Source organism: Dendronephthya gigantea, unplaced genomic scaffold (assembly GCF_004324835.1).
Source record: "Dendronephthya gigantea isolate DGI-Jeju-01 unplaced genomic scaffold, DenGig_1.0 000136F, whole genome shotgun sequence".
Taxonomy (NCBI): domain Eukaryota; kingdom Metazoa; phylum Cnidaria; class Anthozoa; order Malacalcyonacea; family Nephtheidae; genus Dendronephthya; species Dendronephthya gigantea.
The window spans coordinates 381,755-395,547 of record NW_021163146.1 but is presented as its reverse complement, the minus strand read 5'-3'; the positions used below and the strand labels follow the sequence as shown (position 1 = coordinate 395,547).

Below are 13,793 nucleotides of genomic sequence, written 5' to 3'. Positions count from 1 at the left end.
ACATTGCCTATGATATTATTATCGACTAAGGTGCACGTGATTACCGCTACAATACATGAATTGCGTAGCATCTTTGAAGTGCTCAAAGGAAGAAGCTGGCGTGATCCGGTATATTTCCTAATTGTTTATTAAGGAAAACTATTTTCGTAAGCAATCTTCAAGTTTGAAATCTGCTGTGCGATAACATTTGACCACAAACGATTATCCAGTGTTCAAAATAGAAATGTAGAAGCAATGTGTTTCCGCCCAGGATTGAACTGGGGACCTTGCGCGTGTTAGGCGCACGTGATAACCGCTACACTACGAAAACTGCCTTGTCCCCAGTCGCTTCAATTATGTAAAACTGATATATACATGAGATAAGCCAAAAATTAAGAAGAGCCTGTGGACGAGGCAGCTACGGAAACACGCAAAGATCATTAAGCAGAACAAGAATGGAAAAATTGTGTCTTTAAAACAGGGAAAGAAAGAGAAATGTTTCCGCCCAGGTTTGAACTGGGGACCTTGCACGTGTGAAGCGCATGTGATAACCACTACACTACGAAAACTTTCCCGTGGTTGAAAAAGAATATTATCCCTCTGAATTTCAGTTGGCAAAATATAGAATGCTGCAAATTTTAGTAAGATAACTTTAAAATTCTTTTCGTTTCAGAAATTTCTACGAGTCATAACGATTACAGGTTTAAATAGAATATATCGAAGAAAACACAGCGCACATAGTTGTTTCTGTACATGGTCAAACTTTTTATCTTGCGTCTCTAAAAAGCTCTCGCATTCCAAGGTCTAATTAAAAAATATCGGCACTTCAAAGCAAACAAATTTGTATATGCTATTGGAAGACCCGGTGTTTCGCCAATTTTCGCATTCGTTATCTCATTTATATGGCAAGAAAAAAGAAACACAGCGCACATGTGGTTTGTTTCCGCTAAAATCTGAATTGGGTTCTCTGGCGTGTAAGGTGCACGTGATTACCGCTACACTACATGAATTGCGTAACATCTTTGAAGTTTTCAAAGGAAGGAGCTGGTGTAATCCGGTATATTCATTAATTATTTTTTTAAGAAAAATATTTCATAAGCCATCTTTAAGTTTGAAATCTGCTGCGCGATAACATTTGACCACAAACGATTATCCAGTGTTCAAAATAAGAAAAGTAGAATCAGTGTGTTTCCGCCCAGGATTAAACTGGGGACCTTGCGCGTGTTAGGCGCACGTGATAACCGCTACAATATAGCTCCGTTCCGATTGATTTAAATTTACTTTAAATATGGATAAAGTGTTAGCGATTCCTACGAATAAGTTCGTCTTCTTGAAAGACAAACTATCCTGGACAGGGAATCTGGACGAATTAAAAGCATTCGTTAGCACAGTTGTTGATAAGGAGGCTTTAGAACAAGCCTTTTGGAAATCGCCCGGTGGTGGTACTTGGAAGTTTACGAGCGAGCAGCTTCTCGTCACTTGGTATTCTAAAACTAAGTCAATTTATTTCAAAGGTTCGAGAGCAAGTGAACTATTATCGTTGATTCAGGATCAACTATGTCCCTCTAGTGCTAATATTTCCTCTCATGATGGCGATAACACAGCTTGTAACGGCATTAACTGTTCAGATTGTAAAGCTACTAGAGTCGAGATGGCTGAAGCAAAGCTTGAAATTGCAATGCTTTGGGCAGTGGTGCATAAACTCGAAGACATTGTTAAGGCCAACCTGCCTTGTTCTGATATTGAACACTTGAAAGCTGAAATTAATTTGTTAAAGAATCAAAATGAAAGCATTAAAGAACTCCTAGAATATAGTCAAACTTCATGGGACCAGCCTCGTCAAACATGTCCAAGGGAAACCGCAAACGAATCAAGTAATACGCCTATTTTCAATTATTTTGAGCCCCTCGCTAATGAGCCGAGTGAATATCAATCCGAAGTAAATCCTAGCGATCAAAGCAGTGTCACTGTCCCCGCTTCCTTCGATGATCAGATAGAAGAGTACCGCAACAATCAGAGACTAAAATGCATTGCATCTGGGACCTTCAATGCCCGTGAGAGTCCTGCTCTTGAGGAAGACAATTCTGTTGTCGAAGTTTCGCCAGATAAGTCCGACGCTCGTGGCTCTATTCTAAATCGATCGACTCAAACGATTCGGAAGCATAAACGGCATAGGATCAAATCAGGAAAGAACCGATCGCATGGCCAGGCCACCGGTAATTCAGCTAATGTTGGGGAGACGAGTTTGGAAATGGCCACGCAAACAGACACAGACCCAGCGACAAGTATGACTAACACGAAGAAAGAAATTTATATCATCGGCGACTCCATTGTCAAGAATATAGACGGACACCGACTATCAAGTAAGGCAAAGGTTCAGGTACGTTCTTTTCCAGGCTGTACTACATTAGACATGAAAGATCATGCCAAGCCGATAATGAGAAAAAATCCAGCAGAGATAATTATCCATGTTGGGACCAATAATCAATGCGAAAATAAGTCAGCTAGGAAATGTGCCGATGAAATAATTGAATTAGCCTCAACAATTAGTCGTCATTCTGCTTCTAAAATCGCTATATCTGGTATAGTTGACAGGTCTGACGACTTGAAATCTGCTAGTAAAATTAGAGACGTTAATAAATATTTGGATCAAATGAGCAAACAAAACAAATGGGGATTTATCAATAATAGTAATATATTAGCCAGTGAGCATCTGAATCGTAGTCGTCTCCATTTGAATAAACGTGGAACAGCTCTTTTAGCTCTTAATTTTGTAAATTATATTAGAAAAGATTAGGATATTGCCGCGGGGAAATCAGATACATTTGTGCCCGGTGGAACAACTCCTATGTCTCAAGCTTCGAATTTGAATTTTAATATAACAAATCGGGGCTTGGTTATGGCATCATTAAACATTAATAGCTTGTTACTGCATATTGATGAGCTCAAATTATTTTTGAGTACTTCTAAAATCGACATTTTAGCAATCAATGAAACCAAATTAGACTCTCATATTGAGAATAGGGAAATTCAACTACCGGGTTTTGAACTCGTGAGAAGGGATCGTGACCTGAACGGTAGGCATGCAGGTGGAATTTGCCTCTATGTACGATCCAACATTAATTACTTCATCCGACACGACTTAGAAGCTCCGACCCTTGAATATCTATGTATTGAAATTACTAAGCCAAGATCGAAGGCGTTTTTGGTCAGCACATGGTATAGGCCTCCGAGCTCCCCAAGTGAAGCGTTCCATGCTTTTGAGAAAATTATAGGCAGGATAGATAGCGAGGATAAAGAGCATTATTTGCTCGGAGATATTAATTGTGATATGTTATCTCCTGAGGCGCATAATACTTCAACCTTGATTGATTTATTCAATATATATGGATTAAGTCAGTTGATTGATGAACCAACAAGAGGTTCCCCCAGTTCGCGAACATTAATTGACCTATGTGTCACTAATTGTCTTCAAAAAATAGTCAATGCAGGTGTCTTGCATCTTGGAATTAGTGATCACTCTTTGGTTTATTTTATTCGAAAAACACATTATCAGCAAACAACCGCACGTATCATCCAATCGCGGGTGTTTAAAAACTTTAATAAGAATGATTTTCTTCGGGAGTTGAACGAAAAGCCCTGGTGTGAGGTTAACTCCCAAAATAATCCGAATTGCATGTGGGATATCTGGAAATCACTTCTAATGGAAAGCATAGACAAACACGCACCTATTAGAAGCAGACGTGTTGGTAGAAAAAAAGCACCGTGGATTACCAATGAGTTGTTGAAAAAAATGCATGTGCGTAATTATCTTAAGAAACAGGCAGTCAACTTTAACGATGGGGTATCTTGGGAAAAATATAAACGCTCTCGTAATCTGACTAATAATGCTATTAAGTATGCTAAACAGCAGTACTTCAGCTCAAACCTTGAACATAATAAAAATTATCCTCGTCAAACGTGGAAGCTTATTAATGAACTGACTTCCCGCACGTGTAGTAAGTCCCAAATTTCCGAAATTGAAGTTGGTGATCGTACTATTAAATCTTCCACGCATATAGCAGAAGCTTTTAATGAATATTTCAGCAATATTGGTCCTGACTTAGCTAGGGAAATTCCACAAACTAACATTAACCCGGAAATATATTTAGAACCAACCACCAAATCTTTTAGTCTTGACGCCCCTTCTGAGCAAACAGTATGTCTACTGTTAAGTAAACTTAATGAAAAAAAGGCTATGGGTCTTGATAAAATTCCAGCTAGGCTCCTAAAAATTGCGGCTTTTGTTGTTGGTCCCTCGCTTACCAACATATATATTTGAGCGATCGATTGTTACCGGAATGTATCCAACAGAATGGAAACTCGCGCGGGTGTTACCAGTGTTTAAAAAAGGCAGGAAATCTGACCAGAGCAATTATCGACCAATTTCAATATTACCAATTGTCTCAAAAGTTTTTGAAAAAATGGTTTATGATCAGCTTTTTGGCTATTTAAACGAGAATAATTTATTAAGTAGCTGCCAATCTGGCTTTCGTTCGCCCCATAGTACAGTAACAGCTTTACTTGAGGCCACTAATAAATGGTCGGTGAATATAGACAAAGGTCTTCTCAATGGAGTAATATTTATTGACCTGAAGAAGGCCTTTGACACTATTGACCATGATATTTTACTGCGTAAATTAGTAAACTATGGTGTAGACCAGAATGCTCTAAGGTGGTTTAATTCATATCTCAGTGGCCGAACCCAAAAATGTGATGTCAACGGCAGTTTATCTAGTCTTGGCGCAATTAATTGTGGCGTGCCCCAAGGTAGTATTATTGGTCCTTTGCTATTTTTAATTTACATAAATGATCTACCAAATTGTCTTCGATCAGCCTCTGCCAATTTATTTGCTGATGATACTAATATTAGCCTTTCGGCACGTACCTACCTGAACTTGAGCCCCTAGTCAATTCAGAACTTGCTAATCTCAAAACTTGGTTGATTGCAAATAAACTTAGTTTGAATATAGCTAAAACCGAATTTATGGTTATTGGCTCGAGGCAAAAAATATCTGCTGATAATCACAGTACAATTTGTATTCAAATTGGCGATCAGACGGTCCAGCGGGTTGGTCACACTGTTTCCCTTGGCCTGACCATCGATGACCGTCTTTCTTGGTCCAATCATATTGATGAATTATGTAAAAAAATTTCGTCAGGGATCGGGGCTTTGAAAAGAATTAGACCTTGTGTCCCTTTACACTCTGCTGTGCTAATTTATAATGCTTTAATATTGCCATATTTTGATTATATTGTTCTCCAGTTTGGGATGGTCTAAGCAATCAACTTAGCGATAAACTACAAAAACTGCAAAATCGTGCAGCCAGAGTAATTATGAGAGCCAGTTACGATATAAGGTCTAGTGAACTTCTTGACATGTTGCAATGGGATATGCTTAATATTCGTCGCAAGAAACAAAAAGCTATTGTAATGTTTAAATCTTTAAACAACTTAGCTCCTGATTATATGCGAAATATGTTTGTTCCACGGAGCACAGGTTATACATTAAGAAACTCGGTTAGACAAGTTGATCTACCGATGCCCCATACTGACTACTTAAAACGTAGTTTTAGTTATAGCGGGGCTTGTTTATGGAATAATCTTCCAGAAAATGTTCGGAAAATTACCTCTCTGCAACAATTTAAATCCGAACCTGACAAATTCTTTTGAATATCTGATTTCCACACGGCAATCATGTAAAACAATATTTTGTGTTATTATTGTGTGCTTTGTTTTTTGTATGGTTAAAAGTTTTTAGATATTTCTCTTTATTGTTTGTTGTATATATATAACATTACTGATGATTCTACCGTGTATAAATAAATTTTTAATAATAATAATAATAATAATACATTACGGAAACTTCCTCGTCCCCAATCGCTTCAATGATGTAAAACTGATATATACATGAAATGAGCAAAAAATTAAGAAGAGCCTGTGGACGAGGCAGCTACGGAAACACGCGTGCAAAGAACATTCAGCAGAGCAAGAATTTGTATTTAAAAGCGGGAAACAAAGCGAAATGTTTCCGCCCAGGATTGAACTGGGGACGTTGCGCGCGGTGGGCGCACGTGATTACCGCCACACTACGGGAACTCCCAAAGATCATTCATCAGAACAAGAATGGCAAAATTGTGTCTTTAAAACAGGGAAAGAAAGCGAATTGTTTCCGCCCAGGATTGAACTGGGGACCTTGGGCGTGTAAAGCGCACGTGATAACCACTACACTACGAAAACTTTCTCGTGCCTGGAAAAGAACATTTCCCCTCTTAATTTGAATTGGCAAAATATCGAATTCTTGAAATTTTAGTAAGATACCTTTAAAATTCTCTACGTTGCGGAAATTAAGATCAAAAATCGTCCATAACGGTTACAGGTTTAAATAAACACCCGATGTTTCGCCAATTTTCGCATTCGTTATCTTATTTATATGGCAAGAAAAAAGAAACGCAGCGCACATGTGGTTTGTTTCCGCTAAGTTCTGAATTGGGTTCTCTGGCGTGTAAGGTGTACGTGAAAAGCAATGTGTTTCCGCCCAGGATTGAGTAATAGAGAATTCAATATGGCGACCGGTCAAGCCTTCGAAAGCTCCGTTATTATTGACGATCACTTCAGTTTCTCTCAAGATAAGCAAGAACAAAGTATGCTTATAACTTCTACTTCTTTTAAACAATCAAATCTAGTAAAAATAAACGAGGAATTCGTCTGGAAAGGCTCGTACGATAGTCTGAAAGTATTTGTACAATCCACCCTGGGCATTGACGGCTCGTACAAATCTACAAATTTCTTAATGACAATTCGCTCCTCTCAAAATATGAACATGGTTTCCGGCCTAAACACTCAACTCTTACTGCCCTGACTCAGATGTGCGATGCTCTATACGAAAATAAACAATGGTCTACTGATTAGCATCGTTTTTCTTGATATTCGTAAAGCCTTTGATTCACTTGATCATAATATTTTATTTCATGATAAATTAAAAGACCAATTTGGAATATCGGGCACTGAGTTGAGATGGTTTGATTCTTACTTAACTGCTTGGGAACAAGTCTGCATTGTCAATAATATAATGTCATCGTCAAAAAGGACTGTTTCTGGGGTGCCGCAGGGATCTATCTTAGGACCTCTGTTACTTTTACTTTACATCAATGATTTACCCGATTGCCTTCAAAAAACTACTCCTTATCTATATATATGCTGATGATACCCAAATTTGTTGCAGTTCTAACAGTTTGTCTGAATTAACCGAAAATCTTAATCATGATTTGAATAGAATTGGTGAATGGCTTTCTAGAAATAAACTACAACACCATCCAACTAAGACTAAAATAATGTTTGTTGGCTCCAAACATCGTATTAAGTCAATTACCTCTGATCATCTACCTTGAGTCCACATATTTAGGTGATTTGCAAAAAAGTTGGTGCAGGTTTGGGTACATTGAGACGTATTAAACCATTCGCACCAACAACCAAACAATTTTATCCGGCTCTGATTCAGCTGTACTTTGATTATTGTTCTCCTATTTGGGGTGTCTGTGATCAAAACTTAAGGGATAAACTGCAAAAATTTCAAAACCGTGCAGCCCGAATCATAACCGGTGCGAGTTACGACATTAGATCTGCTGATGTTCTTCGATATCTTGATTGGGACAACTTAGAGACAAGACGACGTACTAGAAAATCAATACTAATGTACAAAGTCTTGAACAACTACGTAGGTCCCACGTTGAAAGAAACCTGGATTAGACGCAATCATATGCAAACTAACTATGAACTTAGAAATAGTCATACAAATCTGGCTCTTCCTAAGCCCAAAAGAGAATTTTTAAAAAAGAGCTTTAAATATAGTGGAGCTAAGTTATGGAATAGTCTCCCTATCAACACCAGACTGGCTGACTCTATTCATGCATTCAAAAGCCAGTTGAAACGTAACTCCAACGTAACGAATATATTCTAACCATAATATCTGGGATCACACCAACTTGTACATAGTCCTTATCTTCCTACATTTTTGTAATTTTTAATCTTGTAGACGCCCCCCGTGGAAATCAACTTCTTGTTGTCGAGGCTAGTGTCTTTAAATAAAGTTTTACATACATACATACATACATTGAACTTGGGACCTTGCGCGTGTTAGGCGCACGTGCATGATAACCGCTAAACTACGGAAACTGCCTCGTCCCCAATCGCTTCAATGATGTAAAACTGACATATACATGAAATAAGCCAAAAATTAAGAAGAGCCTGTGGACGAGGCAGCTACGGAAAACCGCAAAGAACATTCAGCAGAACAAGAATGGCAAAATTGTGTCTTTAAAAGCGGGAAGCAGAGCGAAATGTTTCCGCCCAGGATTGAACTAGGATGTTGCGCCGCGTTAGGTGCAAGTGATAACCGGTACACTACGGAAAACCCAAATATCATTCAGCAGAACAAGAATGGCAAAATTGTGTCTTTAAAACAGGGAAAGAAAGCGAAATGTTTCCGCCCAGGATTGGACAGGGGACCTTCCGCGTGTAAAGCGCACGTGATAACCACTACACTACGAAAACTTTCGCGTGCCTAAAAGAGAATATTTTCGCCTGTTAATTTGAATTGGCAAAATATGGAATGCTGCAAATTATAGAAAGACAACTTTAAAATTATCTATGTTGCGGAAATTAAGATCAAAAATTGTTTTCTGTGAGCCATAACGGTTACAGGTCTAAATAAAATATATGGAAGAAACACAGCGCACATAGCTGTTTCTGTACAAGGTCAAACTGTTTAATCTGGTAAAAGTTAAAATTCGGGTTAAAATTTTGATTTATTTCAATAACAACTGCCCTGTCTATTTTAATAATGAATTCATTGTGTGGTGGGTAATGATATGGGACATGTAAGACAATTGGCGAGACTATCGTGGGACAATGGACGACTTGCGCTTTAGACTAACTTTTAATCGAAGTAACTAGAGGAAAATAAATCAGCCCAGCTAGAAAGATCGTACTTAAATTAGTAAAACTGGCAAGTTTGGCTGCGAAATTTTGTAAAATACGGAAAATATAGCCATGCGATGTTGGCAAATTTTGTATACTTTTGTATTACGTGCGGAAATGTGTAACTAATTTAGTTACAAACTTCCGGTCGTAATACAAAAGTATACAAAAATCGACAACTTCGCATGGCTATATTTTCCGTATTTTACAACAATTCGCTGTCAAACTTGGCAGTTTTTCTTATTTTAGTAAGCACTACCAGAAAATGTCCTTTTTATCTCCGAGGTAAGAAATTAGTCTAAAGCGCAAGTCGTCCATTCATTCCAAAATGATACAGATGTAAGTATAGGTAATATAAAATTATAATGCGACTTGTTGTTAAAATATTATATCAATGTTCAACAAATAGTGTTTTCGCAATCTTGTGTTGTTTCCACTGTTTTTTAAAGCAAGCTGCAATAAACAGTAATCCCCGAGCCGGCGTGCGAGGGTACTAATTCAGCCCGGAGATTAGCAATTACACCCGCGACCCGGGAGAACATAGCGGAATCCAAAGTTGCCAAAATGTCATGGACGTTCAATGGTCATGGTAGTTGTGCGCATGCGCGAAATTTGAATGAAGAAAGAACAGTCGTCTACGCCTTGCTGATTGGCTAAGACAAAAAGAGAGCATGCATGATAGCGTCAGCATTTTAACCGTCATTTTTCAAACTATTTTTCCCCGAGCGGGCGCGGAGCGCCTGCGAGGGTACTAATTCCGCTCGGAGATTAGGAATTACACCCGGAACCCGGTAGAATATAGGCGAATCCAAAGTTGCCCAAATTCTTTGTCATGGACGGTCGACGTTGGGTGGTTTTGTAAGTTATGCGCATGCGCGAGTAACGTCTGGTAATCAACGAACGTTCTGATTGGCTAAGACAGAAAGTTTGTATTTCAATGAGAACGTCAGCAATTTATATTAACTGTCACTTCGTAAACATTTTTGTAAAAGCGTTTCATAAACTTTGTGCAAAGAAAGTAAAACGAGAAGAAACAAGATATACGAAGCATGACAGTTAGCAAAGATGAACGTGGATACGGTCAAGACAAAGCCGTGTAAGAAGAATAATTCATAATCTGCAAACTTATAAATGTTTTCAAAGACAAAGGGTACGTGTTTACTTTGTTTATTTCGTATTTGTTTCGCAATAAGAATGAGCCGTATTTGTATACTTTTCAGCTTTGTATGCCGTTTATTTGTTAAATTTTCAGCTTTTTTTGAAAACGCTTAAACCTGTGAAAGGCTATTACACCTTTGCTTTAATTTCAAAAAGTGTTTTTGAAAGTATAATTTGAATTTTGGTATAAAAAATACACACTATATTTATAAAGTATAAAACTTTTATCCGCCGGCGTTGACTGCAAAATACAAAATGAAATAACATTTGAAGTTTTTTCTTTGTCTGTGAAGATTTTGTACTGTTTTAATCGTTTGAAACCTCGATTTTAAACCGTTACTTAATTGCTGGCATGGTATAATGCAGCAAAATTGAACGGGCAATGTTTATACTAGCTTTATGATCATTATTTTTGTATTGAATGATGGAAGCATTAGCTATAATATACTCAGTAAAATATAATAAGACTGGTTTGAGTTTTGTGTCATTTCATAATATAAGTTTAGGTCAGGTTAACTCAGGAAATTGTGTACTTGGTTTGAAATAGCGAGGGGTTGCTGCATGCATGTATTTCTAGTTAAAAATATAAAATGAAATCATGGAGTCAAATATTAAAACAAAAATAAAAGATTTAAAGATCATCACAGCACAGAAACAGTTGGTGAAATAGGAACGACTCGTAGTTAGTAATCTTTGAAGTGGTAGGTAACTATATTTTGCTTATTCAGTGTTTGCTGTAAGAATGCATTGTTATTTTGACATGTACGAGCTTGGTATGTCGTTTTACAAGGAGCTAACCGACCGTTTAACTCTTACGAAAAAAAACACATACAAACCACATGTGTTTCACATGTGCTTCACATGTGATCACATGTGCTTCAAATGTGATCACATGTTATTATATGTGGTTCACATGTGGTTATATGGATGGTACATGTGAACCACATGTGATGCACGTGTGGTTTTATTGGATACACATGAGGTTCACATGTGAAAACATGAGGTTCTATAAAGGCCACATGTGAACCACATGTGATGCAGATGTGGTTATATAAGATACACATGTGGTTCACATGAGAAATGTCTCTACAAACAAGTGGTTCATATGTGATCACATGTGGTTTATATGCAATCAAACAAAGCTTACATGTGAAAATGTATAAACCTATGTGAACAAAATGTGGTTGACATGAAAAAGTATTTCAAACTTATAATGAATAAGTTGTCTTCTTATTTACAATTAATCTCTATCAAATATATTTGGTAATCTACATATAAAGTTATTTACATCAAAACTCTGCGGATAAAATAATATAAATTTGTCTTTGATGTCATTTAACCTCACTATTTGTAACACTGAATCAATTTCTAGCACTTCAAAAAAATTATTACAAAGTCGACCACACTCACTATCCCTTCTAAGCCAGGTTGGCCGCACCACACTAATAGACCTTGCGAAAGCAAAACACACACTATCGACAACAACAAATACTTTAAGCTCCAAATGCAAGCGAAAACCCAGGAGCAGACTTCAACACCAGCCCGTAACCATTTCATTCCAAATGGCCCAAGCCACTTCATTTCGCAAGTAAATGGTTCCAAAAATTGCAGAATATTTGGTTTACTTCCCTTACAAAAATTTCACATAACGATTTCACATATGAAATATTTCATATATGAAACCTTATGTGGAATTGAAACACTTCATATATGAAAATTTCACATGTGAAATTGTTTCATATATGAAAATTTCACATGTGAAATTGTTTCATATATGAAAATTTCACATGTGAAATTGTTTCATATGTGAAATATTTCATATATGAAACCTTGTGTGGAATTGAAACACTTCATATATGAAAATTTCACATGTGAAACAGTTTCACATGTGAAATCATTTCATATATGTATATGATTTTTACCCAAGAATATTTCATATATGAAATGATTTCAAAAATGAAATGTTTCACATATGAAATAGTTAGAAGATAATAAAATGGCTGCATGAGTGAATTTCAATCTATGGATTGAACATTTATTGGATTAAAACTTAAGAGGTTTTATACAATAAAAATCTAAATACAAAAGTTAATCATTTTAAATACATACACATATTTATGTATACAATTAAAAAAAACAATTTGGCTAACATTTAAAGAAGAACACTTATCAAGTTCAATTATTATTTTTCCTTTGCATGGCATTTTTTCATGATTTCATCCTTCATCTGTTTGCACATAGCATTCCTTTTCACTGTCTTTGCTGTTCTGCCTTACACATTCTAATAAAAAGTAAATATATCAGTTTATTCAAATGCACTTAGGTTATCTCACTTTCAAAATTATTATAAACTAATTTCATCATACAAGACTATTCCTAGCTACACAAATTTTTATCAGCTTTATCACAACTTTAGTATATAAAGCTTCTACGACTAAGGAAAAATCATGCCAGTTGCTATTAATCATATTATAAATATAGAAAACGGATATAGATACCTTTTATCATTTAGCTAGATCAAATTGTTTGTCTTTATTTCCCTTGCCAGCCGAAGACTGATGATTCCTAGTGTGTTTCTAACTCAATGGCTGCCAACAGTATATTTGTCCATTTTTATTCATTTTTAGCTTGGTTCACTTCAACCCAAGCAGGTGATGTGGGCATCAACTAAGAGCAAAAAAAATAATTGTGTTACTATTATACAATGTATTTGTATACTAGTTCTTACAGATTTTGTCAATATGTTATTAGCATTCTTTCAATAGGCCATGATGTGCAATGGACACAAGTCTATCTTTGAAAGACCAAAGTTCTTGTAAAGTTCAATTACCTGATCATGCAGCTAATAGGTCAATGTAAAAAAACAAATGAATGACTAATACATTATTCGCAGCATTATTTTGCAACAACAGCACTCTGGTCAGTTCATTGTGAACAAATCTTAATTTTCAGCTAATTGAAAACAACAAAATTTTAGAAATCTTATTCCACTGATTGTTATTCCTGGTGATTGATGACTGTGATGATTTTGAGTCAGCCTGGGTCTGACTCAGATAAGACATGGCTTTCCCATCAATAATTTCATGTGTAAAAAATAACATAAGTCATAAGGAACAATATAAATTCCCTCGTATTTTCATATTACTGTTATATGAAAAAGGATTAAGAGTAATCAATATAAATTGAACAAATTGCCCGTGATTTATCTGTGATTTTATATAATGTATATATAAGATCAAGTCAAGCTGATCAACACAAACAATAACATACCCGACAATTTCTTTAAAACCATTCTTTATTAGTATAAACTTACTAATAGGCTATCACTTTTCCTGCGTTCTGATTGGCTACGCTACTAGTAGGCTATTAGTGATAGCCTACTAGTAGCAAAATTCAAAACAATGGCGGAAAATTCGCGTTTCGCCGAAGTATCTGAAGATTTTTTGGACGACTTGTTGGACAATTCCGTACCAGAAAAAACAAAAAAAGCAACAAAATACGGAATTGCAATTTTTAAGGGTAAGAAAATACATAAAAATAACGTATACTTAATTGAATTTTTATATTTAAACTGAATTTTAAAACATTTTACGCGAACAACAATTAAAATATTTTCTTCCCTTTAATATACGAAATAA

General features: G+C 36.2%; 1 long non-coding RNA gene and 4 other non-coding genes across 5 annotated transcripts; all 5 read right to left on the bottom strand.

Annotated features, from left to right (window-relative positions):
- Positions 1–237: 237 nt before the first annotated feature.
- Positions 238–310, bottom strand: Trnav-aac. Its single transcript has one exon. It is a non-coding gene; the product is annotated as a tRNA-Val (tRNA).
- Positions 311–475: 165 nt separating this feature from the next.
- On the bottom strand, positions 476–548 carry Trnav-cac. The gene has a single exon. It is a non-coding gene; the product is annotated as a tRNA-Val (tRNA).
- Positions 549–6,185: 5,637 nt separating this feature from the next.
- On the bottom strand, positions 6,186–6,258 carry Trnav-uac. Its single transcript has one exon. It is a non-coding gene; the product is annotated as a tRNA-Val (tRNA).
- Positions 6,259–8,498: 2,240 nt separating this feature from the next.
- On the bottom strand, positions 8,499–8,571 carry Trnav-uac. Its single transcript has one exon. It is a non-coding gene; the product is annotated as a tRNA-Val (tRNA).
- Positions 8,572–12,269: 3,698 nt separating this feature from the next.
- Positions 12,270–13,457, bottom strand: LOC114536462. Its single transcript, XR_003688447.1, has 3 exons — positions 13,426–13,457; positions 12,654–12,822; positions 12,270–12,436 (listed from the first exon to the last, which is right to left on the bottom strand). It is a non-coding gene; the product is annotated as an uncharacterized LOC114536462 (long non-coding RNA).
- Positions 13,458–13,793: the final 336 nt, after the last annotated feature.